A 27,249-nucleotide genomic window follows, 5' to 3' on the forward strand; every position below is an offset into this window, starting at 1 on the left:
TATGCCAAATTTGGTATTACGTGACGTCAATGGACGACGAAGGTATGCGACTGGTGCAAACACGATAATGATGAGATGCGTGTCGTGTGAGAACATGGCGACATGCCATGGTCAATGCGCCAATATATTTCGACATGACGCGGTGCGCGTGCTCGCCAGCGTTCATTTTGTCACGTAACGACCACGTTGCCACGCCAGGCACCGGTCCTGCCATATACTCGCAGGCACGCGCTTCGCTGCGTTGCTTTGACGCATGCGCGTTTCAGCGCGTCCGGCATCCCTCCGTCATGAAAAGAGGGAGACGCAGTGTTTTCTGGGTAACGTCTCGGTGCAAATTTCTCACCTGTTGCCGTCGGGCCACGCCGACGGACGCTGGTCGTGTCGGTCGCGCCTAGCGTCAGACTCTAGAGTGCTCGCGTTTTGTTAACACATCGTCGCTCTGCCCAGCGTGTGCTCGAGTCAACGCAGCATTAAAGTATATTATGCTCTTCATAATGCGCCCGCGGCCGCTTTGCTAGCTAATATACCTGATTTGGTGTTACATGACGTCAATGCATGACGAAATATATGACTAGTGCAAACATGATTATCCTGACACGCGTGGCATGTAAGAACATGACAACATACCACGCTAATGCCATGCTCACGGCCGTTTCGCTAGATCTACATTTACTAAATGTGGTATCACGTGAAGTGAATGAATGACGAAGGTAAACAATACGTCCAAAAGTGATAATTATGACATGGAGGTCATGTACGGCATCATTTCCCTCCACCTCTTAACGTTGCGCTCATTTCAACATTTCGTTGTGACATATCAACATTTCTCATTCGTGCTTCGCATATCATCGATTGCCACCGTACGTGGGACCTGCCAATTTTTCACCTGAAATAATATAAAGTAAGTAAAAGTCACCCTCAGAATATAAAACACACCTACAATAGTAGATTTGGGTCTGAATTTAGTGAGTACTAGAGGCAAAATATTGCGGTAATCAAGATATCAGGCTGTCACATTTTTGAAGGATATGGCTGGTGGTATTCAGAAGATTTGCGGTGTTGTATTATTTTCGAAGAACCAGCTCTCGAAAAACTCTCCCATCTCAGAGACTTTGTGTGGAGGTTGGGCTGGGGCTTGCTCCCCACGCGAGATCGGTTGCAGCGATGGCAGGTAGTTCGCACTTCCACTTGCCCCAACTGCGTCATGGTAGAGACCAATCGACATGCGACGTTTGAATGTGTGGTTTCCCGCCTTTTTTGGCGTGCGGTTAATGCTGGTTTTCAAGGACAGGGTGTGCGAACTTTCGTGTCCAACGGCCGATTTCCGCGTAGCCGCTTCTCCGCTCTCTTAATAGTTGCGGGGCTGTTCAGCCTTTGGAGAAACCGATGTGAGGCCGTAGCTGCCAATTGCCGCCGGCGTGCCTTGTGGCCGATACTGGGGAGAATGAGACGAGAGATCCTCGCGTTCCTCTCCGAAGAGCTTTTCTTCCTCGGGGAGCAAGAGTTTCTGCGGCATTGGTCGTGCCCTTTCGTCAAGGTGGAACACGAAAGGATACAACTCATTTTTCGACCGACTTGGTGCTAAGCAACGCCCGTTGAGTTGTTATATATGTGATTTCATTTGTTACAAATTGTGTTTGATTTGGATCTATTGTATCGTTACACCCTTGTATCGTGATATCACATTGAATTTTTGTGTACATGTATGCCAACATAATCATGAATATTAGAGCAAATGTCTTCAATGTAACGTAGTGATGTTAGTCGTGAAATATAGATGTGCCGAAGTGTATGTGCCCTGTTACTGGAATGGTATGAAGCCTTTGTGTTCTGAACACGCTGTAAATAAACTTTTTCTAAACCAGGGTATCCTGTACTCTGAATCGTTACCCACTCTTTCTACCCCCCCCCTATTGTGAGGCAACAGCTGTTGCTTTTAGCGGGACGGCTGAGTGCTCTCCCATAGTTGAGTACGAAGTACTCGAAATGGTTAAACTTTAAATGCAAAGCATTTCTTAGTGAACTTCGGCTACTTTGCGCGTATCTATCTATCTATCTATCTATCTATCTATCTATCTATCCATCTATCTATCTATCTATCTATCTATCTATCTATCTATCTATATATATATCTATCTATCTTGCGGCCTACGACTTTTAGCTGTCCTGGCTCTTTGGATAATGATATCACTACCAAACTTGCCATGGTATAACATGACTCTATGACGAGCATATTTGATTAGCCATAACATGAAAATCATTACATGTATGTCATGAATGTCATGATTTACATTTCATGTTCTTGCTGCTCTTGCGGTGGTTTCGTTCACATGAAATGTTGCAAAACTGGTGTGATATGACATGATTGCATGGCGAACACAAGCGACAGACCCTAACATGAAAATCATGATATGCGTGTCATGAACCAACAACATGAATGCATACCACGCTCACGGTACGCTGGCGGCCGTTTCGTTAGCTTCACTTATACCAAATTTAGTATTACGGAGCGCGAATGGATGACAAAGGTATGAGACTGGCGCAAACATGATAAACATGAGATGCGTATCATGTAACAACGTTACTACATATTACGCTCATGGTGCGCTCGCGGCCTTTTCGCTAGCTCCAAATGCGCCAAATTCGATATTACGTGACGCGACCGGACGACATAGGTAAATAAAACCTACAAACACGATAATCACGACATTTGTGTGATGTAACCACATGACTACATGCTACACTGATGATGCGCTCGCGGTCGTTTCGCTAGCTCCACATATGTGATATTTGGTATACGTGACGTCAACGGATGACGAAGGTGTTTGACTGGTGCAAATGTGACAATCATGAGATGCGTATCATGTGACAACATGACCCCATGCCACAGTCGAGGCACCAATACGATTCGACGTAAAACGGCGCGCGTGCGTGCCGGCGTTCGTTTCGTCGCATCACGCCGGCGTTGCCACGCGAGGAGGCCGTCCTGCCTTATACTCGCAGGCACGCGCCGCGCTGCGTTGCTCTGATCCATGCGTGCTTCAGCACGTTCGGCGTCCCTCCGTCACGAAAAGAGGTTGATGCAGTGCCCTCTGGGTAATGCATCGGCGCCAAATGCAGCATGTCACATTTGGCGCCGGTTGCCGTCGGGCCGCGCCGGTCTCACCTGGCGTCACACTATAAAGTTCTCGCGTTTTGCTCACGTATAGCGTCACTGTGCCCAGCATGCGCACGCGTCAACGTTACGTTGGAGTATATTGGGGCCTTCATGATGCATTCGCGGCCATTTCGCTAGCTCCACATGTACCAAGTTTGTTGTTACTTGACTTCAAGAGATGACGAAGGTATATGACTGGTGCAAACTTGATAATCATGACACACGTGTCATGTAAGAGCATGACAACATACCACGTTCATAGCATGCTCGCGGGTGTTCCACCAGCTTTACATATACTAAATTTGGCATCACATGACGTGAATAGATGGCCAAGGCAAACGACACGTCCAAACATGATATTCATGACATGGAAGTCGTGTACGGCATAGTTTACCTCCATCTTTAAACGTTGGGGGGATTCTAAAGTGACACATCAACCTTCCTCATTCGTACTTCGAATATCATTGATTCCCACAGTATGTGGGATCTGCCTTTTTTTTCATTTAACCCTTGCACAAAGCACTAGCATTCTACATTTATTTTGATTTCGCCGAAACCACGCATCTGGGTATTGTTCAAGTATACATAAACAAGAGTCGATAAACCTCCTGAAACACAAAGTGTTACCACTGGTGGCATCAACTTGAAGCGATGCGAAAAAGCCTCATTTGATTACGTCCTACGTTTTCGCGTGACGACATCCCAGCCCCACGTAGGGACCGGCATGCCACGGTGTCACCAAATCATCAAGTACACAATAGTACAAAAGAGTGAGGGCGTGGGTGGTAGAAATATAAAGGGCGCGAAAGGCAAACTGTGACGCGTAAAGCCAAAGGGAATGTGAAACGCTTTCGTGGGATTCGTGTGCATGCCGGGCTGTCACCTTCGAAGATGAGTCCATTAAGGTGAGACCGTATATTAGCGGCTGCAAAGGAACGTGGTGGCTTCACCCAAAGGAATACGGCTCTTTTTCGTTGCCTGAAGGGTAGACAGTGCAGAAAAATTGTGATGTGTTTATGAAGGAAATCGAAAGTATTTCAGCAACGCCATTTCTCATCTCTGTGCGTGCAAGGATCATGGCGCAGCGGCGATAGAGACAGGCTCCACCATGCTGACTTGTTTCTATTGCGTGTGCGCTTCGAAGCTCGCAGCCGACGGAAGGGCTTGTAAAGTGAACGTAAAGGTATACGTGCGTTCGCACAGCTACGGGCCGCTAAGAACAGCTAAGTCGGTGTCGTGGCAAGGTCTACACTGGCCAGATAGGGTGGCGCTTTGATGACCGACTCAAGAAAGACTAAAGAATTCTAAATAATAAGAAGAGCAGTCCCCTTGTTAACCACTGCATGTCGTCCTCGCATTATGAACCACGATTTCAATTCGCGACAATCCTGGCCAGAAGTAGACAAAGAATGGCTCCCGAAATGATGGAAGCATTTTTCTTTAAGAAAGCCGGTGCGAAGGTCGTGAACGTCAATTCATTTGCACTGAACAGTGCTAAAATTTGATTCCTTTCACGCCTTGTGTGAACGTTTAGGAAATAAAAAAAAAGGCCGCGTTACGTTGTGGTGAAGTAATCCCGCCTTCGAAACGAGAAGGTTCTATTACCTGCAACTCCAAACTCGAACAACAGTTATGGGCTGTCCAGCGTGCCCGCGATGCAGAAGAGAGACTTTATCGGTTTGTTATGACGTGGGAGCGTTCGGCCACGTGCTTTAAAGCGCGTTGAGGTGGGCCTAATAAAGTTCATCTGTTCACCATCCATCCATTTTCTAATAGTTTTGACAATTCGTCTGCACAGCTTGTTGATGTATAACGCTTTTGATCAACCTTCAATAAAATCAGTTGTTAGCGTGCGCCTGTGCTCGTCTGTTCCTTCTTAAGTGTCCTATTTAGCTGCGCAACACTCGATTTTTTCCATATTGTCAATAGAATACGATAACGGTGAAACCATCTTGTTTTAGGCACGAACTGAAGATGATTTTGTTAAGCAAGTGTCTCTGCGACGTCCGATTGAGACGAGGGAGCGGGCACTTTAGCCTTCAGAGGTAACACAGGCGCAAGAGTCCAGATTAGACGTGCTTTGGTATACACTGCACGATCTACAAGCCGGGTACGCTACGTCATGTGCCATGAAAGAACGGATGCGGCAATCCTACATCGGCACTTTTCGCTCAGCTGTTCACTTGCAGCTAGCTGATGCAATGCTCGGTGTGCATTTGAGCCGCCATACAGTAACGTTTTCAGACCCCGAAATTGAGACGAGCCATTACTTTCCTAGAATGGCGCCATAGCTCCGTATGTGTGAGGAGTTTTCGAGAGGATGCTAGCATTGCCCAAGATCCCCCCAAAAAATACATTGCCCACAAAAAATACAAAACCGCCGGGCCCACGCGGAAACCACAATACTGTCACAGCTAAAGCTGGAAAAGCGGCCTTTTAGAGCCCTTTTCGAACACTCTTTGGGCAGCTGCTCCGAGCACACTTACAGGGTACCCACTAAGTCATTAATCGTTCTGTAGAAGGCAAGCATCCAATACGCCGTCCTTCGTAAGTCTTTAGAGAAAGGTGGTACCTGTTGACCACTTGCAATGTAGTTCGTGCAATTTTTTGACGCTGTGCTTGACGACAATGAAGAATTATAGCAGAAGAGTTTGTATTCCCACAATCCCCTACAGTGGGTATGCGCCACATGTAATATGTGAACAAGATCGAGCTCGCTAAACGTTGCGAAGCATTTGACGACCCACTCATTGCGCAACTCACATTATTCGAGACTTGATTGTTCCTTTACTGTTCCAAAACGCTTTATTTCTCATCGTAACGCGATTATTTTCCCTAAATCAAGACTTCCTAAGGCCAGTTTGCAAAGAAGTTCCAAGCACCAGCGTGGCTCAGCGCGATCAAGAATGGCAGGCTACCCCTTCTATAAAGATGCTCGGCCTGCCGAACTTACTTTAGATAGACAGTTCTTGCTAGTTTGTCGAAATTTATAAGGCAGTACCAAAACCACCCAAGCTGCTCTCAAAAGTACAGTCGCTGGTGACATCACGCGAATATTAACATGACACCAGCTTGGTGCTGGTTGACAACCCAAATTATGTACTGTGTACGTGCGGATGTACTATGACAAATGTAGGCTGTGCATATATTGTTTACTAAAGCCACGTAATCATAAAAAAATTGAGTGCCTCAGTGGTAGATCACTCACCTGGCACGCAGAGGACGCGGGTTCGAATGACTTTGTAGCATTGGTAATTTTCATTTACTGAGTTTTTTTTTATTTCGTGCAATAGTGGAGACGGGAATCGGTGGTGGCGGCAGCACCGGACAACCACGGCGCACTCATGAACCGTGTTGTGATCTCATAACAGCTTTCGCTGTGAAAAGCGAATTCGGTTTAGGAAACGCGTGCACGCGTGATTTGAGAAACGCCTGTTTGCATTCCTTACTACTGTTTGCACTACCGATGGTGTTCAAGCGCAGGTAAGTTAACCTGAATGCAAGCATGACGGGACATTGTATTTTGTCTATTTTGAAATTTCATAATAAAAAGCTCTAATAGAACACCTGATGACTGCAGTTGTATTTTCCTGCATGGTAACTTTATTCATGTATATCAGGATAGTTAGTTTCTTCTAAGTTTAGTTTTCTGAGAATATTATACTTGTAACGTGTTACTAACATGTACACTGAACCATAAAAACGTTTCTTCCATTCAAGTTTTCGTGTATATAACCTTCTAAACGTTTTAGCGATCTGAGCGAGCAAAATAGAAATCAACAACAAGACATTAGGACGCACTACTTTTCTGAGAAACACGAGCGCACGGAAGCACAATCTCTGTAGCCCTCACGCCAGTGTCAAAATAAGTTGTTGTTGAGTGTAATAACTTGAGCGAGGGAGAACAAGAACCGCACGCTGCGAGCGAGTACCGCAAAAACCGCCACTCAGTGAGCGGCGGTTCTCTCTTTTTCCGTCTCCCGATGAGCGGCCTTGCTTTTTGGCTCCGGGAGTGGCGATTTTCTCGCTCTCCCCCTGGGTGAGGCAAACGAGAGCAATGCAGCTCACTGAGCGAGAGAAACTTGTCGCTCAGAGAGCGAGGGGGAGGGGATGAGAGAACCACGAATGATTGGGCGAGTGAGAACCACCGCTGAGTGAGTCACTCAGTGAGCCGTCTTCCAGATATCTCTGGTCACTTTCAGTGAGCCGAAGATCACTCGTTCCTAAAGAACAAAGAAAAAACGCTCCTGAGATCTGGTTCGGTCCTGAACGACCCATCTATAGTTTATTCCACAGTGACGGATACGCACAAGCCTGCACAAATATGCTCGCACTTCTTCCTGACTTCATGAGGCGGACTGTTGATGACCCCGTCTTCCGCTAACAATACCGTGTGATTGAGTGAGGCTATATTTATTTTTTTTGTCGCAGAGGTAATAGGCTGTTGCACCTCGGTAGTCTGTGCTGGGCCTCTTTAAGCGAGCGACTATAGGCGAATCGATACAGCATTCGCTGCATTGAGTCGTGAGGATTAAAACTGCAGCAAAAACTAATGAGACTGCAAAATTTGTTGGACGACACTTACAAAAAGAGAGAGAGAGATGAGTTGCGACTCACTCACCTGGTGTTTACGCCGCCTGTGCTGCTACGATACGGGTTCAAGAGCCTGACAGCAAGGTTCCTCGTCCTGCGTATAGAGAACACCAAGAAGTTTGCAAGTTGCTTATTTTCCCACAAAAGAAAGTTTGTTCGAACTTAATTCTCCCGTCAGTTCCTCTTTGACGTACTACGCCGCTCTGTACCATAGCGTGTCGCGAGGAATAAGGAGTCTGACATGCTAGCCGGAGCTGGAAAGGCGTTGTTTGCGTGATCGGAGCCTTAATGAAGTGGCGCGAAACGTTAATTAAGGAGAAGGCAAGAAAGAAGGCGCCTGAGTAATCCCCAAAGGGGTAAGAAAGCCAGAGGAACTTGGCGTTTCTCTTCTCACGCCATCGACCACCGCCATAGTTATCCGCCTCCGCCCTAACATGAGAAGGAACTTTATTTCGCTGACAGTCCTTTATTTTAAGCGAATAAATGCAAATACAAGAAACGAGGACATGCAATGGGTTGGTGCACAGCTGTTCCTAAACAATATCTGGTAGAATGATGTACGTCTGACTGCCTACCTTGTCGTGAAAGATATGCAGCTGCAGTGGTTGCTTATTATTCTATAACGAATAAATATTATGACTGGTGGCAGTTGCTGTAGTAAATCGTGGTATTTGTCCCATATGTTATGTGGCTGAACCTGAACTAGGCGCGCGACAATAACTTCGTATTGGCGTCATCTGTATGAAACTGTATGATTATGGGTAAGTGGTCGCTCCCGATTGAATCATCCTGCCTCTCCCGCTGAAATAGCTGCGAACGTGTGCCCCAGATAAGGTTTAGTGATGTGTCTGCTTAGTAAACTGTGTGTTTGGGGCGTATTCAGAATCGTCAGCCCATATTCCGAGGCACCCTGCCTCATGCGCCTGCTGTGAAGGCTGCATTTGTCATGTCCCCATGCCGACATGCTGAAAATTGAAGTCTCAGCACAACACTATGGCATCTTGAAGATTAATCTTCCTGACATGCGAGAGATCAAGTTGAGATCAACCGGAGCCTTATTGGCTTTATTTCTGGTGTATTTAGGAACCACGCATAAACACATAAAAATTGTACGCTGCGATGGGACTTCCAGCCAGGAACCGACAACGCTAAAAGCCGTTCTGCACTACGTTTACATATCTTCTGACTTCACGTGCGCAGTTCCCCGTCCCAGCTATAATACCGTCTTCGTGGATGTAGCTAGTTCTTGAATCTGGGCGTAGCCATCATAGACCATTATATTGAGCGCAGGACCGTTGTCTTCTTGAAGGTAATTGCCAATGGACTTCCCAAAGTAGAATACCGAGTGCTCTAAATTGTTAACCACCTTTTCTAAACACCAATGGACTGGTGTCGTCTGTCTTGCTGAAAAGCCAAGTGTTCATTTCTGACTCCTTGCTACGAAGTGAATGGCTATTCCATTGCAAGACAGTTGTCCGTGGCGATGGCTTTCAAAACATAGCCATGGTAAGATTTTGTTGCATAAGGAGCGATGAAGTTTGACGGTACCGAAGGTAGAGGTGTTAATTACATGTGCTAACGCGTTTGTCGTCGAAGTTGTGCCATGAGGGAGCGTGCCGAAAAGCGTGATGTGCTCTGTCGTAGTTCGGACGCATTTATCAATGACCCGGCTATTGAGCTGTTCAACTCTTTCATGAATAGACTTCTTTGAGTCATATGGTGTTCTAGTCACCGCTACAGAGTCCTTGGAGTGTCCTTGGGGCGAGAGGACGAGAATGGTCAATTGTTATCGGAAGCCCACGCTGACTGAGCTACGCCCCTTCGAAGATGCAACGCCCCTCCACCCGAGGAACGCTGCTGCAGCGCTCAGGTGTTGAGCTTGAGGGACGTGTTATAACATTGCTAGAACCAGTAGACTGTCCGTTCGCTCGTTTAGGTACATCCGCGAGTGTTATGATCCCGCTGTCTTCTGACTGTGCAGATAGAGGGGGCTGCTGGCCCGGTGTAAAAACACTGGTGTGTTTGTTTGATTATCGATGTAGGAAAACCTTGTGTCACCAAAGAGTGCCACTGATGCTCTTGCATGTTCTTGTTCTGCCGTGACGTTCTGGCAGCCGGCTTGCCTTCTTGTTCAATTTCTTGTGTACTTGTCTTTCTGGAACACCTGAGGCACTTCTGTGCTCGGGCATTGCTTGAACTCTTCGTGTTGCCGCAGAGCGCATCTCGAACGTTTCTAATATTTGTTTTTCATTTACAGTATACTGCTGTCACAAAGGGCCATGCAGGTGGGAAATCATACAGTTGCAAGATTATAAACACGGGTAAAGCCGTAGGGCACACAAACTAAAAAAACAGAACAAAGAAAAGCTAATGGCATATATCCGAGTATTTTGAAATCAACATTCAGTGTAACTTGGCTAGACCACAAAATATTATAGTTTACAGGATATACTGACGCATATATAAGGTTAGAAAAACAAATCCTCACCCTCCCGCTCTTAATACTCCCATCATCAAGTGCAAAACATATGAAAGCTGGCACTTGCAGAGAAAAATCAACCGAAAAGCTGTCCCCGAAGTATTTGGGGTCTGTAAATACAGTATCTGAAATTTATGAAGTAACACGTACTGCATTAAAAACAATAGAAGATGACGAAATAAAAAAATGAAGCAAAGAAAAAGAGACAGAAGCAGTCACGTGAACATTGTATAGTTTAGTGCATTTCTAAATGGACAGGTACCGCACTTTCAAAGTACTTGCAGATTCTAAAAAACTATACGTTTTGGCAGTGCATTCCAATCAGAAAGGGTTTACGGGAAAATAAAAAAATCTTGAAAAAATTTGTCTATGTTTGATACGAAAGTAGCTTACGTACATTTAAATTTGGCGACATGCGTGGCGAAATTGGCTGCAGATACGCACGCGCATTCGCACAAAGGCTGCTGTAATGAAGGAAAAATAAAAATTCAAGTCTTGATATTTTACTTCGGTGCTTTAAGGTTGGAATCTTATTTGCAAGCATTATTGATGACGGTGAATCTGTTTTTATATTTGTTGATTATGAAGCGTACTGCCCGCCTCTGCGCCATCTCGAGCCTATGCTTATCATTTTTTGGTGTGGAGACTGCAAACTCTGCTCGCGTATTCAACTTCAGGCAAACGATAGGTTTTGCAGGGGAGCAGCTTTGCATCAGGGGGCGCGTGGCTGAAATATTCGGGCATTGCTCCTTGTGATGTCCTATCTTCTGTCACGTGTGTCAAACCACCACTTATGCACGATATGAAAAATACGGATCGTAAATTACCCAAATGTGAACATGGCAATGCCATTGTCACTAAGCAGACATGCCTATCAGATTTTTTCTGTGATTCTTAAAAAGAAAAGAAAAGAAAAGTGAGCCCTGTAACTGTCTGCGTCAGAGTGCGACACCTCAACAGTAGCTAACGAGGGGTGGAGGTAAGGAGGGATAAAAAGGATAGGAATACAAGGTATATATAAAGACAGGAAGAAGAGAGCGAGGCACAGGGACAGCGAGCGACGGAAGTAAAGAGGAGATAGGAAAGATGGACACGGTCGCAAGAGTCCGAAGACGGAGCACCACTCGGCGAGAGCTCTTGTCGGCGTCAGGAGATGGCGTAGGGGGAGCCCAGTAGGCCAGTGCTGCGCTGTCGTCGGAGATCGTGGGGGCACAACCAGTCGCACGAAATCCAGCGATCAAGTCTGCAGCATTTTTCACTTACGGCAGTGCAATGAGTTCATGAGTTCCTCGGAACTCATGTACCCAGCGTTTCAAATATTGTCTGATATACCCCTGCCACACGGGCACTTAAAAGTCTTTTAAGTAAGCGGTCTTTTTCCGAAAAGGAGTTCCTGACAGCAGACACACGGCACAGAGCGAACTGCTTTTCAGAAGCGGTCTTTTTCGTAAGCGGAGTTCGTCGATCTTTTTTACGGCTCCGAATGAGTAGCCTCAAAACAAGGGGGCTGCAGCAATTTTCGAGTGGTGAGAAAAAAAAGAGCGAACGCTTATTTTTCTGTCACCAAAGCTCTTTGTAAAAACAAATTTCATATCCTGCAGAAGGTGTAATTAACTCTTTTAATGGTTATTTCCTTTTCTACTCTCGTAAGCAGCTACAACGCGTCGGCAATATCACGTGGTGACGCTCGGTCTCGCGCCGCGCCATTTTGCAGAAGCGAGGAAAGCGGGGCAGTCATGTGTTTGCCCGTCATTCAAGTGGTCAAGCTTGTATAGGGCAATGCCCACTCGCTTCTCAGGAGTGATGGTTTCACGCATGCTGGTGCACTGTCTTTCGATCTCACTGCGCAAGCTCTACACAATGAAACGAAAGGTGGACGGGTACACTCGAAAAGATTGCTTGAAGTTCTGCTCACCGAGGTGAGGTACAGTTCCCTCGAACCACCTCTCGTTTCGTCTCAAGGCCCAGATCGATCGATTGCAGGCCTTCTCCGACAGCTCTAGTGCGCACAGCAAGGAATTGCTGAACAGCAGTTGCTGCTTGATCCTCTTCTTGGCATCTTTCGCAGCGTCTGCCTCACTTTCCAGAACGAGAAGGCAGGCCGTGAGGCTTGCGATCCTTGCTTTTTCTTCCGTGCGGTCGCCCATAACGCGTCGAGAGCAGTCGAGAGCAGCGAAAAACAAATACGGTAAGTAAAAGCCCAGTGGTGCCAGGCGGACTTGTGCACGTCGCTAGCTTTGGGAATGCTTCCTTAAATAGTGCAACAAACTTTCACATTGGCGTTTCTTCATCTCTTATTCTTAAATGTATTTAAATAGACGAGCAGTGCAACAAGTCTTTCATTTCTACATCGTAATACATTGTTTAATTTTCATTGCTTCTCTTTTAACTGCTAGCGCCGCGCTTTTACTGGCGTCTTCGAACGAAAACACTAAAAGGAGATCGTTGCGGCCGTATGTCTGCGCCACAACACCTTTTTCTTGAAAGTCTTTGAACTTCGTAAAAGACCGCTTACCTAAAAGACTTTTTGCGCGCCCGTGTGACACAGGTATTGTTTGATTGAAATTAAACGTTTCGTATGCTTCAAATGACTCTTCCTTTTCGCCAGTTTGCAGAGACGCTATCACGAGAAGTGCGATGCATACCTCCGATGCAGCCGCGTCGACCTTGAGCTGCTTGCGCTGACCTAAATAGCGAACTCTTAACTTCGGCAGTCGGCCTTCATCACAGACATTGAGATGAGTCGAAATGCGGCGAGAGAATAGTCTATACAATCGTATGAATTGCTCATCCTTGATACGGCACTTAGGCTGAAAGATGACCGTGCGCTGATAAATGCGAGGGGAAATAAGATGGGCATCATCGCGACCGCCACACGGTACTGCTGCTTTCGACGATAGCCGACTGGTGTCCACCATCCTTTTCATTTCGGTAACGAGCGGAAACAGAGAAGGTGGGGCGTGCGCATCTCACGTGGGAGTGACCCCTGAGCATGCTATTGTGCTGTAATTCGGGCGTGGACAAGAGGGAACATCGCGCACGTTTCTTTCCATTCGGTGCGGTAGAAATTCTGAGAGCTTGATGAGAGTTGTCAGACTTGCCTTCAATGCCCTTTCGTTCCTTGAGCCCCCAGAGGGAGCCGGATGGGTTGGTTTCTGGCATCAGCAGTGCCGTTGATGGCATGGTAACGGCAGCCGAGTTCTTCGGTAAAGTCGGCTGTGTCACCGAGACACTTAGGGTGTTTAAGCCTGTAGATCTATATTCTCAAGTAGTGACACGTCGGCAGCGAGAATGGGGGCTCCGGAGAGGCAATGAAAACGCAAAGTCTTGACGGGTTGGTACTAGCAGCAATGGCCGCCGGCAGCAAGTGAGGTGGCGATGCCGCCTACGAGCTCAGAGAACGATGCCTCAGATATCAGCGGCCGAAAGAGCGAAAAAGAAGCTAGCATAGCAACACCTGCGGCGATGGCTTGAGAGCAGAGTGACGTCCGAGAAGTTGACATCCTCGGAACGCACTCGAGCCACGTTCACTCACATCTGATGCTTCCGGGTGAAAAAAGAATCTTTTCAGGTGAGCAGCTATAGCCGTGTAGTATCCTTTCGTTCTGCGAACAGGTTTCACACCTACAACATCAGTCGTAAAACACAAATGTTCTTGCTTTTGTTATTTTGTTGTTGTTTTTTCAGAAATGCAGCAATGTCTCACTTATTATTTCACATCTTGTTGCCCTAATGAGACCTACTGTTGTATAATGTGGGCCTAGGCTGAATGCAGAAAAACACACAAAGCTTACGCATTTGTGCCCTTTAGGCTCATCACGGGATTCAAACGCTACAGAGAACGCGTACACAGAATCTCTAATTTGCCGTCGTTCATCGTATCTTGTACCTTCGTTGATTGATTGATAAATTACTCAAAGAGAGCGCATGAAGTCGTCGAGCTTGCATGGAGACGTCAGTCTAATGTGCGAAAAATAATCAATCAATCAATCATTCAAATGTATTTACTTTCTATAACGGGAGTACAGTAATAAACGCGCGACACTGTCCTGACCACCTTGGAGGTTGGCGAACATTAAAAAAATTATGGACCATCCCCCCGAAGGGAACACTGATGGAATGCTAAGCAGCAGCGGTGCGCAGGGCATTAACCCGGTTGAATGGGGCGTCGACAAGAGTGCTGGAAGAATGCTTTCAAGTGAAACTCTGTGAATTATTTACTCGAGTAAACGTTTGTTTGAAACGCAAGGACGCGGGAAGTGGGTTGGGTTTAGTCTAAGTTTCATCGCAAATAAACGAGCCAAAAAAGGGGTTTCCACTCGACATCCTGTCGAGCATTGCGAGCGGGAGAGAGGATGAAACGAGAGAGAAGTGTGTTGCGAGCGGGCGAAGGAGCCGGCATCTGCGGGTGTTACGGCAAGCGTTCTGCGGGTGACAGAGAGAGTAACGTCAGCGTACATCCGCGAGGGAAGCTTGCGAGGCGAGCGTGTCGTCCAAGCGCAGCTGCAACGAGACCTACTTGACACCACTCCAACACTTGCGGCGAGGGAAACACGTTGCGGCGCATTCGTACGAACGCACGTACGTACGGCGACACACGTGAGTCAAAAAGCCGCTTCGCATCTACGAATGTTTTAGTCATCGACAGAACAACAGCCGCAATTAGCGCGACAAAGAATACGGCACCGGAGCACAAAGCTTCTGTCGACATGCACCGCTGTATACTAATTTAGCGCCATTACTCGATTAACTCATTCGAAAGAGTTCCTTGACCGTAACGAGATATCGGGCAAACAGAGATGAAAGGGACACCCTCAACAAACACGGGCCGGTTGCAGCCGCATGCATACGAACAAGTGCGTATGGCGAGCACTGCCGCTTTCTCCCCCCCCCCCCCCCTTTGCATCGGCGCGCGTTTGAGTAGCGGAGTTCCAATTTACGAGTTACGTAGCGTTTTATCCCGAACAGTACAGTTTTCGATTGTTCAGAAAACAGCGAGTTTTCGTTTAGCATTCGCAATACATTCTCTTCGAGTGTGCAAATGTGTGCAAAGAAAAAAAAAGTGACCTAGGTGTTGTTGTCCGTCTGTTTGCGTACCTTGTATAGGCTTGCCGGATGAAGTTTATTAGTGCATCTATTCTTACAGAAAAAGTAAGAACTAAGTTTGCAATTCCAATTACGGTGCAAGCCCATGTTTGTTTGACGCACGCACTTCTTTCTACTGTTTAGTGTACCTACTGCCCTGAACGCAATCAATTGATAGTAACATTTGAAACAAACACTACTATTTGAGTTGAATGGGAGTAGTAATTTACAGTTTCTTTCAGTTGAAAATGCACATGGGCAGAGTCGATTGCTAACGCTTGTTGACGAACGGGGCTACGATGCGTGGGGGTAAATAAAAAAATAGAAAATCTAAATAGTTTAGCATGTTTACCATGCCCCGGCTGATGAAAACAGGCTGACGTATTTTCATTTGCTCTTCCGTTTTCAATTTGTTTTAAATGCGGGGAACTTTAGACCACCACGCTGATGTATGCAGTCGTCGTCTCTTGGCCTAACGAAGGCAAGACCACTTAATGTCCAGACCCCGCATTTCTCCTTGCTTGGGCCTTGTTCGCATACAGACACCTATAGGATACTAGCGGCATATTCTCGCATCAAGACCCCATGTTGTCTTCCGCTGCCAAGGCATGTATCTATTGCGCCAGGTCAACTTTGTAAGCGACCCTTCTGGGATTTTAATGTGCAAAAAGCACTTGTTCACGCCGCTCTGGCTTGCAAGAAGTCATCTGGGTCGAAAAGCTGAAACAGAGATACCGAGTTACATTCGCTTTTGAAGTAACAAGTAACAGGGTAATTCTGAGGTACTTTCGTAAAAACACACAATAGTCTTTCGCAATACACATACAGAAATACAGATACTGGAGTGCTTTTTTTTTCTATATTTTGGAGATCAAGTACTCAACAGAAATTTTAAGTGCAGCATAATATTGTGAATAAAGTCGTAGCGCATCAAAGGTTCCAGTTTACTAAGATAAGGTATTAACAGGCGGGGAAGCTTACTACGGTTGAAATGGTAATTTCAAGTGTCACGCAATGACAAATTAAAGCACGCGAAGTGTTCCGAATCCTCTGTTTCAAGGCGGTATCCGCGTGACGAGTGAAAAAAAATTCTTAAGTACTACCCGAAAAAATTTACGCGTGCAGCACTGGTCCTGAGAAACAGGGACTTTTGTCGAAAGAGGCCGTCAACGCTGGCTCCGCGAATCTGTCAACAATGACGTCGCAGGTATAACACGTAGTTCATTCTGTGTTCGAGGGAAAATTGTCACCCACCTTGTTCCATCACCCATGGACGGCGCACTTTAGCTTGTTTTGACTGCAAAGCTGCAGTAAACCTTTTGAAACACGTCTCAGCTCATTTCCGACGTAATGTAATAGCTAGATTTCCGTGTCCTGCATGGTATCGCGAAACGATCGATACATCGTAGAAGTATTTTACTACCGAGATACAAATGCATTTTTTTTTTCAAGTGTATGTCGATATAGAATTACCGATACTGAAAATATCTCTGAAATACTACCGTAATTCCCTTGTATTATGCCTCGCCACGGTGGTCCAGTGGCTAAGGTACTCGGCTGCTCACCCGCAGGTCACGCGATCAAACCTCACAGGCGGTGGCTGCATTTTCGATGGAGGCGAAAATGCTGTAGGCCCGTGTGTTCAGATTTGCTTGCACGTTAAAGAACCACAGGTGGTAGAAAAATCCGGAGCCCTCTACTACGGCGTTTCTCATAATCATAGGGTTGTTTTGGGACCTTAAACCCCACATATCCATCAATTACTCTTGCACTGCGATACTGCCAAGCCGTACAAAGTGCTATCTTTATCTTTTCACTAAGGAAGCCCAGCGTCCGAAACCCACACTTGATAGCAAACTGTACTTACGAAAAAAAGCATGAAAAAATAGGCTGAAAAATTTCTACGCATTTATGGTGCACGCTTGCGGGCTGTCATTGATGGAATGATGTTGTCGACGTCTCCACGTAGAACGCTTCAATGCGTAGATGGCGTGCTGAGTCGACACGCAACCAGATCATAGTGGATCGATTGCAATAACCTAGGAAGAACTGCGATCCTATGTAGCGCACTCGTTATTTTATTCGGTTGTAAATATGAACGTTCTCTCGAACATTATGTTGAAAGTCTCCACTATGCCTTCAGGAGGCTATGAGAGAAGGTTCAGCGCATCTTTGTTATGAGTTCTATATTGTACTCTCCGTCACTGTGCGGTAGTATCTATTATTGAATAGGACCTTTGTTATGAGGACTTCCTGTGGTGTCATTATGTTAGTAGATCGCGTTCGACTATATCGATAGCCGCTGTCAGGCTATGTTTCCCAACACGTACCGATCTTCTACATGGGTATGATCACAATAAAAAAACAACTGAATATATATATATATATATATATATATATATATATATATATATATATATCATCATTTGAATGTACTCACTTTCTTTCTCAAGTTCGTGTATTGTGTCTTTACAAGAAGAAAAATGTCAGTACCGGCCGCGCTGAACAGAATGTTGTTCTGTGCTATAGAACACGCTCAAGTTCCTTTTGACGGGTGGAGACTACACGCTTTCATAAGAAATGAATGCCAATCAATACGCTTCTTTGAAACAGCTTGAAACAGTCAAATAGCTTTCTGAGAGAACACCTTGTGGCACGGTGGCGGCCACGGTTCGATTGGAGCGTGTGGCGATCATTTTTAATATTTATTTATTTGAATCTTTCCCGAATATTCACTCACGGACCAAATAACAATTTTCAGCTCACAATCAACGAGGCCCACACCGAGGCCGATAGCTGAATTTCTGCGACAGGAGCTCTTTAGTACTGTCATGAGAAAACAATACAAATTATTGACATTTTTGCACTACTAACAAATATATTTACATGTTAATAAAATAGTTTGAGGACAGCACAGCACAATGCTAATATAAGCCTAACTTTATGCATCCACAGGTTTGCGAGCGCGATATCGCTAATTGTCACAGAGTAAGAAACGGAAAAAAGAAACACGGGCAGGAAAGTGCGCTGACTTCAACAAAAACTACTTTATTTAAAAAAAAGCTGATGACAAATCTCCAGCTAGCCTAAGCTTATCAAGTTATATCTTCCTTATCAAGTTATATGCATCCACAGTAGGCCGAAAACGTCCCCAAACGTTCTCCAATTTATTCAATATTTCATGAAATGTTTTCATCTTATTCCTGTAAACGTTTTATTTCATTACCCCTCTCAGATTTATGGCGCAACTATCAGCGTTATCTATCTATCTATCTATCTATCTATCTATCTATCTATCTATCTATCTATCTATCTATCTATCTAGCCGCCTACGTCTCGCTGGTCTCGTGATCACCCCATTGATTGAAGTACACCAAAAATAAACAGTACGGGAGGGTAAGATGTTTTGACGAATACGGCTCGCTGGTCATGAATAAAATATTGTGACAATCTCGTTGCGTACATCGTCAAAGACTTTCCAAAAACATTGGCAGATCCCACGTACAGTGGGAATCAATGATATAAGAAGCACTAATGAAAAAAGTTAATATGTCACTTTCAATTCAGCACAAAGTTACGAGGTGGAGGTAAAGATGCCGTACATGATTTCAGTGTCACGACTATCATGTTTAGATATGTCGTTTACCTTCATCTATTCACGTCGCGTGATACCAAATTTAGTATATGTGGAGCTAGCGAAACCTCGCAAGCACGCTAGGAGCGTGGTATGTTGCCATGTTTTTACCTGACACGCATGTCAGGGTTATCATGTTTGCACTAGTCTTATACTTTGTCATCCATTGAAGTCACGTAACACCATATAGCAACGTGGAGCTAGCGAAATGGCCACGAGCGCATCATGCAGGATCCAATATACTCCAACCTAGCGTTGCCGCGTGCACACGCTGGGCACAGCAACGCTACGTTAGCCAAACGCAAGAACTCGATAGTCTGACGCCAGACACGACCAGCATTTGTCGGCACGGCCCGACGGCAACCGGCGTGAAATGCGACATGCTGCACTTTGTGCCAATGCGTTACTCAGACAACAGTGCATCTTCTTCTTTTCAAGATGGAGGGACGCCGGATGCGCTAAAACGCGCATGCGTCAAAGCACCGCAGTGTGCCGCACTCCTGCGAGTATATGACAGGACCGGCGCATGGCGTGGCAACGCCAGCGTGACGCAACGCAATGAGCGCCACCGAGCATTCGCACCGCGTCACGTCGAAATGAATTGGCGCCTTGAGTGTGGCATGTAGTCATGTTCTTACATGACAAGCATCTCACGATTATCATGTTTACACAAGTCACATACCTTCGTTATTCATTGGCGTCACATAATACCGAATTTCGCATATGTGAAGCTAGCGAAACGGCCACGAGCGCATCAAGAGTGTGGCATGAAGAAATGTTGTTACATGGTACGCATGTCATGATTATCTTGTTTGGATGTTTCATTTATCTGTGCCGTCAATTAGTCTCATGTAATGCCGAGTTTGATACATGTGAAGCTAGCGAAACGACCGCGAGCATATCGTGAGCCTAGCATGCAGTCATGTTGTTACATGACACGCATCTCATGTTTATCATGTTTGCATTACTATCATACCTTCATCGTCAATTCACGTCCCATAATACCCAATTTGGTATAAGTGAAGCTAGCGTAGCGGCCGCCAGCGCATCTCGAGCGTGGCATGTAGTCATTTTGTTACATGACACGGCATCTCGTGATTATCATGTTTGCACCGGTCACATACCTTCGTCATTAGTCACGTACCGTAATACCAAATTTCGTATATGTGACGCTAGCGAAAAGGTCGCCAGCAAATCACGAGCTTGCCATGTATTCATGTTGTTTCATGACACGCATGTCATGATTTTCATGTTAGGGTCTGTCGCTTGTGTTTTCCATGCAATTATGTCATACCATATCAGTTTTGCAACATGCCATGTGAACGAAACCACGATGAGCTGCAAGACCATGAAATGTAAATCATGACATTCATGACATACATGTCATGATTTTCATGGTGTGGGTAGTCAAATATGTTTTTCATGCAGTTATGTTATGTCATACCAAGTTTGGTATGGATAGCATTATCGATACCAAAATCGATACACAACAGATGAAACAGAAATAGTCAATGCATTTAACGAACACTTCGCATCTGTTTTTACTTGTGATGACAAAACCACCCCCACTTTTAGCAAGTTTAAAGACCTGCCTCCCATTGAAAATCTGGAAGTCACAGAAGCTGGCGTATTTGAATTATTACTGAATTTGAATGTAAGAAAATATTGTGGCCCAGATGACTTACCAAATGCCTTTTCAAAGTAATATGCTGAATGGTCCTCAAAATTTTTGACAATTATTTTTAATGAACCGTTATCCAGAGGTGTCCTGTCTGAGGATCGGAAATCCTCTAAAATTAAGCCTTTATTCAAACATGGAGATAAACAGTTGGTTTGTAATTATCGCCCAATAGCTTTGACTTCCACATGCTGCAAGTTATTGGAACACATAATACATAAACACATTTCCTGCTTTTTGGAGTCGCACTCAGTACTTTCACCAGCTCAGCATGGTTTTAGGCGTGGGTTTTCCACAGTAACACAATTGGTTGAAATTGTGCATGACTTCGCACTAGCCATAAATAACCAGTCACAGATAGATGCTGTTTTTTTAGACTTCGCGAAGGCGTTCGACAGAATCTCTCATTCCAGACTACTTATGAAACTTTGGGCAGTATTAAAAAACCCAGAGCTTTGTCAATGGATACAAGCATACCTGGGATCACGAAAACAGTATGTTGTTTTTAATGAACATTTCTCAAAAAGCTGCCTGTAGATTCGGGTGCCCCCCAGAGATCAGATTTAGGACCGTTATTGTTCCTTCTTCTTATAAATGACATGGTGGATGATTGTGACGTTAAAATAAGACTATATGCCGACGATTGTGTTTTGTATAGGGAGATAAATTCAACTTCAGATCAAAATGCACTGAATTTGGAATTAGATAAAGTGATGCGTTGGTGCAAGACGTGGCAGATGGCTGTGAATTACGACAAATGCGCTGTAATGACCATAATTAATAAGAAAAATCCTCTTTTATATACATATACAGTTGATCGTAAATCATTAAATCGTGTCAATGAGTTCAAATATCTAGGTCTTATTATAACTGATAACATTCACTGGGATAGTCATATCACAGCTATTTCTAATAAGGCATTGTCTAAACTTCACTTTTTAAGGAGGTCTCTCAAGAAAGCATCTACCGTTTGTAAGCTCGCCACTTTCAAAGCATTAATCCTGCCATTTTTAATCCTGCTATGCAAATATTATTTGGGACCCGTTTACACAGACGAACACACGTAAGTTGGATAGAGTTCAGAGTAAGGCTGTACGATTTATTTTTAACAGTTACGGTCCATCATCCATTACTCAGTTACTTCGCCAAGCAGACTTAAAAAGCATTACAGTTAGAAATAAAATCGCTCGCCTTAAGTTCATCTTTAAAATTGTCAAGGGTAAGTTACAGAGCTGAACGTGTGACTACATTTCTTTTTCCAGCGGCTATTCTACAAGGCTACGACATCCATACTCATTAGTGCCATATAAATGCAAGAACAATGTTTTTAAATATTCTTTTTTTCCCCGAACTGTAACAGAATGGAATGAACTCGATAAAGACGTAGTAACGGTAGTTGACGGTAATACATTTCAGGCTCTCCTTCAATTGTAACCCTGATGTATTTTGTATTACGAAAGGCTTGTCTGTATGTAAATTTTGACATTTCACGTTGATATTGTCAGTTGAATTTTGTATTGTCTGAATTTGTTGTATTTGTTAAGAAACCTTGTTATATGTTTTGTACCACCCTGCTAGAGCCCCTATCATTTGGGTTAGCAGTATTGGAAATAAAATAAATTATCGAAACGGCTAGGAGAGCTAAAAGTGATAGATAGATAGATAAATAGATTTATAGATAGATAGATAGATAGATAGATAGATAGATAGATAGATAGATAGATAGATAGATAGATAGATAGATAGATAGATAGATAGATAGATAGATAGATAGATAAATAGATAGATAGATAGATAGATAGATAGATAGATAGATAGATAGATAGATAGATAGATAGATAGATAGATAGATAGATAGATAGATAGATAGATAGATAGATAGATAGATAGATAGATAGATAGATAGATAGATAGATAGATAGATAGATAGATAGATAGATAGATAGATAGATAGATAGATAGATAGATAGATAGATAGATAGATAGATAGATAGATAGATAGATAGATAGATAGATAGATAGATAGATAGATAGATAGATAGATAGATAGATAGATAGATAGATAGATAGATAGATAGATAAGAAGTCGCTGAAGTTCACTAAGAAATGCTTCGCATTTAAAAGAATGGCACATGCTCTGGGGTAAGCGTGTGCCGATGTTGTGCGAGTATGTGTCACAGGTGATTGAGACTTGATTGTTTACCTGGGAACAGCGAGAATGCACATGGGCACTTTTAACGCTTGAACGTTAAGGAGAAGCTCACATCGACTGCGTTGACCCAATGCATGCAAATAATAAATGTGAGGGTCCCAGCAGGAATCGAGCTCCGGCATTCTGCGTAGCAATCACGTCTTCTACCCCGCAATCACAGCATGTTTCAAAACTGCTTTTAAAAGAGAGTCTAATGATCGCGAAACGTGTATCATTATTGCTGTGCTGGCTATCTAATTTTATAAACTTTATCTATGTGCTCCTAGGATGCAGCTGTCACGTCGGTGTAAAGGAATTGTAATTAAGTGCCATTCGCTCAAGTTGAGCCGCTGAGACACCTAATATTTTGTGCTTCGTATAGGCTCCCCCACAGGATTGCTACCTTTTCTCGTGCCCTCCATGACAATGTGAGCCAGCTTACATCAAATTATTTTTAAGATCCGCATCGACAAAAGTTACGCTCGCGCCCGGCCCGGGTTCCATGGGGTCACTGTTAGTGCATGTTTTTTGGAAAAAAAAGTTTAACGATTTAGAGTACTCGGTATTCTACTATGAGAGAGCTGATAACCGCCCCAGAGTGGGTGTGGGAGTCATCGCTACCGTTGACCGCCATTGGAGCCGAATTACCGACGCCAAAGCGGGCCCTTCATCGAGCATAGGCGAACCAAGCACTTCGAATGGTCCCAAGAGTGTTTGTCGTGTGCTTCCCCGCTACATGGCTGACAGTGTAGGCAAGGACAGTGCACTTGAATCTTTTCGCCACGAAAACAGATATGCTATCTTAAATTAGTCAAATGCACTTTGTATGGAAAAAAATTGAACAGTATCATAAGTCTTGTTTTTCTTCAAAGCAACTCTTTGCTCCAAATTCTACATCTTGATGTTATCAATGTTTGCTTCCTGTGGACCGAATTCTCTATATAAGCAGTGCGTAGTTGCCGGGCTGCTGACAAAGAATGGCCCCGCCGTGGTGGTCTAGTGGCTAAGGTACTCGGCTGCGAAGCCGCAGGTCGCGGGATCGAATCCCTGCCGCGGCGGCCGCAATTTCTATGGAGGCGAAAACACTTGACGGCCGTGTGCCTAGATTTAGGTGCACATTAAAGAATGCCAGGAAGTCGAAATGTTTTGAGCCCTCCGCTACGGCAGCTCTCATGAACATATGGTGGTTTCGGGATGTTAGACCGAAACAATTATTATTAGTAATATTATGTTCAACGTATGTCTGTGCATTCATTTGTACGTATCTTTGGTGCCACTTAGTAACGTTTTGCTCAATAAAAAAAACTACAACACAGCCATTTTCAATCCGCACGCTTCGCGTATTTCATTTATTATTATAGTGCGATGGATATGCCATAATTTTATTTATTTTATTTTAATAGAGCTGAATATATCGGCTTAAGAGCAAACGATAAAACGCAGTTGTCCCAGGTAGAATGCGTGTCCCTGAACGTCAGCCGAGGCACTGATATTCGCCACACCTTCCCAAGCATTTCGTACTTTTTTTTACATTGCCGCGCGTATGTTCCAGATGCTACGACTTATAAACAGTTCAAAAGTTCTAAGTTAACCATATAGGAATGAAATTAACAGAATTTTTGTTGTATTTAACTGTAGGGCTCTGCATTTTAGTGCCTACTATGTTGTTACAGTTGTACGTAGTTGGCGTAGACAATTCTGTGCCCTTATTTGTTGTATAAGCACACACGCGAACCACGTTATGACGATTATCATCTAAGTAAAACGTAGTGTGGGATGACTACTTCTCAGATTATTGGGCTTATTTACTGTTTCTCCATGAGGCTTGTCAGAAAATTCTTTTTCACTTGTGCGTGTCGCCCCCCCCCCTCTTTTTTTTGAAGCTTTCCTTTTCACTCTCCTTGTTTCTTCCCTTATTTCCTCTATGCCTCTCCTTCCCGAAGGAGCAGGCAGGCTTTGTGTCCTTATAGGTGGCAGTTGTCAGCCTGTTCCCTTCCTATTTACTCTGTCTTCATGTTCTCCATGTACTCAAACTAAATAAATAAATACATTTCCGCGCATTGCGGCGTGATTACATGTACGCAGCAGCGAAATGACAGAACGTTCGTGTGGTGCCATGGCTGCCATTTCTCTTTCGCAAACCGCTATCGGAACCTTTGTTCTCCACGCGTACTGTGTACCCTCGGTAATAAGTTATTCGGTAGCAACAAGCACCCTACATATGATTGTTTTGCAGATAAAGCTGTTATGAGACCACAACACGAGTCACGCGCCGCGCCGTAATTCTCCGCCGCCGCCGCCAGTGTCCGTAACCACTATCACACGAGATATGAAAATGAAACACAGAGTAAATAAAAAAAACAAGGACACAGTGAGGCTCGAACCTGAGTTCGCAGCTTGAGAGCCCAGTGTTTTACCTATGAGCCACGCCAGTGCATGAAACTTGTTCGCAAGCTTGCCTTAGGTAAGATTGACGTCGGGAAAGCAATCACGTTATCTTGAATATTAAATCATTTGATTGATATGTGGGGTTTAACGTCCCAAAACCACTATATGATTATGAGAGACGCCGTAGTGGAGAACTTGAATAATAAAGCATTTTAAAGCAGAAAAGAACAACCAGGCGTCACACAATGCTAATAGCGTAACGCGTGGGTCGTCCAATGCTCCAACCTATTACAAATGCTCGTTCTTGATCACCCATTAACTGTGGCACATATCCACTTCAGGTATAATTCCTGATCGTCGTCAGCCTGCATAAACAATTGGCACAAAACTCCTTGCAAGTCTTTAGTGGATACCACGCTTCCCTGAAGAATGACGGAGGATAGCATATTGAATGTCGGCCTACTACCAAGAAATTATGATTAATAATTGCGTAGTAGTTATTGAGCTATTGTGCTTGTAGCAGTTACCAAAATAGTGCTAGAAAAGTATATGAAAGGCCGCTCTTCTAGCTTTCACTGTGACTGTGCTGCGGCTTCCGCGCAGACCTGGCGTTTTTCGAATTGATTTTTGCTAGCACAACAAGAACGATAAACAAAAAAAGCTTTCTCCGGCATTTGCAAAGACACACGTCTGCTCGTTACCTTCCTCGAACAATGGCAGACTCAATTGAACGAGTCCAATGCCATTCGTGGAATTTACTTTGAAGTATTTCTTGGAAACCTTCGACGCCAAAATTTTGGTCTGTCTGTCTGTACATTTGTCTGTTTGTACGCCATAACGTTATTACAAGCGGCACAAAACTATACCCCAAACGGCACCCCATCCGCCGCACCCATGAATAATGCTCAAGTTTCAGCGTTGATGCTGGTGTGATTCTCAATTAAAAAGCAATGACTGTGCATATCAGAGGCACCAAGACAACACGTCAATATTCTGCATATGTGTGTTTGTACTATAAATGGCACACATAAGTAATTCTAAGGACCGTAGCGTTTATCACACTGCGCTGACAATGCCACGCGATGCTCAAAAAGGCATTTCCAACGCTTTGCTAAGACGACATGGTGGTGGCACATGCGCGTTGCTTTGCATTCTACACCTTATCGCCTCTGAGAAAGGCGCGCATCTTTCTCCGTGGGCGCGCACGCCTTCCTTCATTTTCGATGGTAACTGCCAGATAGCGCTCTTGTCTAACGTGCCTCGATGCGCTCGCTCGCCTTCGCTGCACGGGTCGAGACTCTCTAACGCAGCGCTTCCAGAATACAATTCACCACTTTTCTCTCGAAGAATATCAAAGAAACGTTTTGTTCACTCTCTTCACATGCAAGACTATTGCCTTTCGGCGAAATTTGCAGTCAAACAAGCAGATACGGGGCCGATTTGTTTTTACAAAGTAGTTTTGTCCTACATTCATTATTGCGTTTGGTGCCGCTTTGTAAACACTTATTTACCACTCCCGTGTTCTATTCTCTCCACTGCTCCGTTCTCATTAGTTGCAATAAAAATCACTCACAGCGTTGTTTCCTTATTCAGAAACTAGCTCAAAACCCATGAGCAATTTTTTACTCCCGCCTAGTTGCTCTTTTTTTCCTCGTCTGGCAACAGCGGGTCTGTTGCCCTAGTGGCTTTTAAATCACCATGGCGCTCTCGGGATTCAGCTTCTGAAGTGAAAGCAATAGGTGCTTCATGAAATCTCAATAGTGGCTGTCGGTGGCGTCGGCGTCAATACGAACAATGCAAGAGCTTTTGTAATAACAGCTGATGTTAAGACGACGTACACGACGACATCACTTCGTATTTGGTGAAAGGTGCATGATCACGGAGGATGTGAAACACTACGTAGAGTGCAGTAAGCCTGAAGGCAGGAGTGGGCGGGGAGGCTAAAATGACTTTTACCTAACATGGCTTTTACTTTCGAATCGTCTTAAGAGAATGTATAAGAGACTGTGTAGTGTTACGTTTCAGTGCAATATATTCCGATTGA

This window comes from Rhipicephalus microplus, chromosome 10 (assembly GCF_043290135.1).
Source record: "Rhipicephalus microplus isolate Deutch F79 chromosome 10, USDA_Rmic, whole genome shotgun sequence".
NCBI lineage: Eukaryota > Metazoa > Arthropoda > Arachnida > Ixodida > Ixodidae > Rhipicephalus > Rhipicephalus microplus.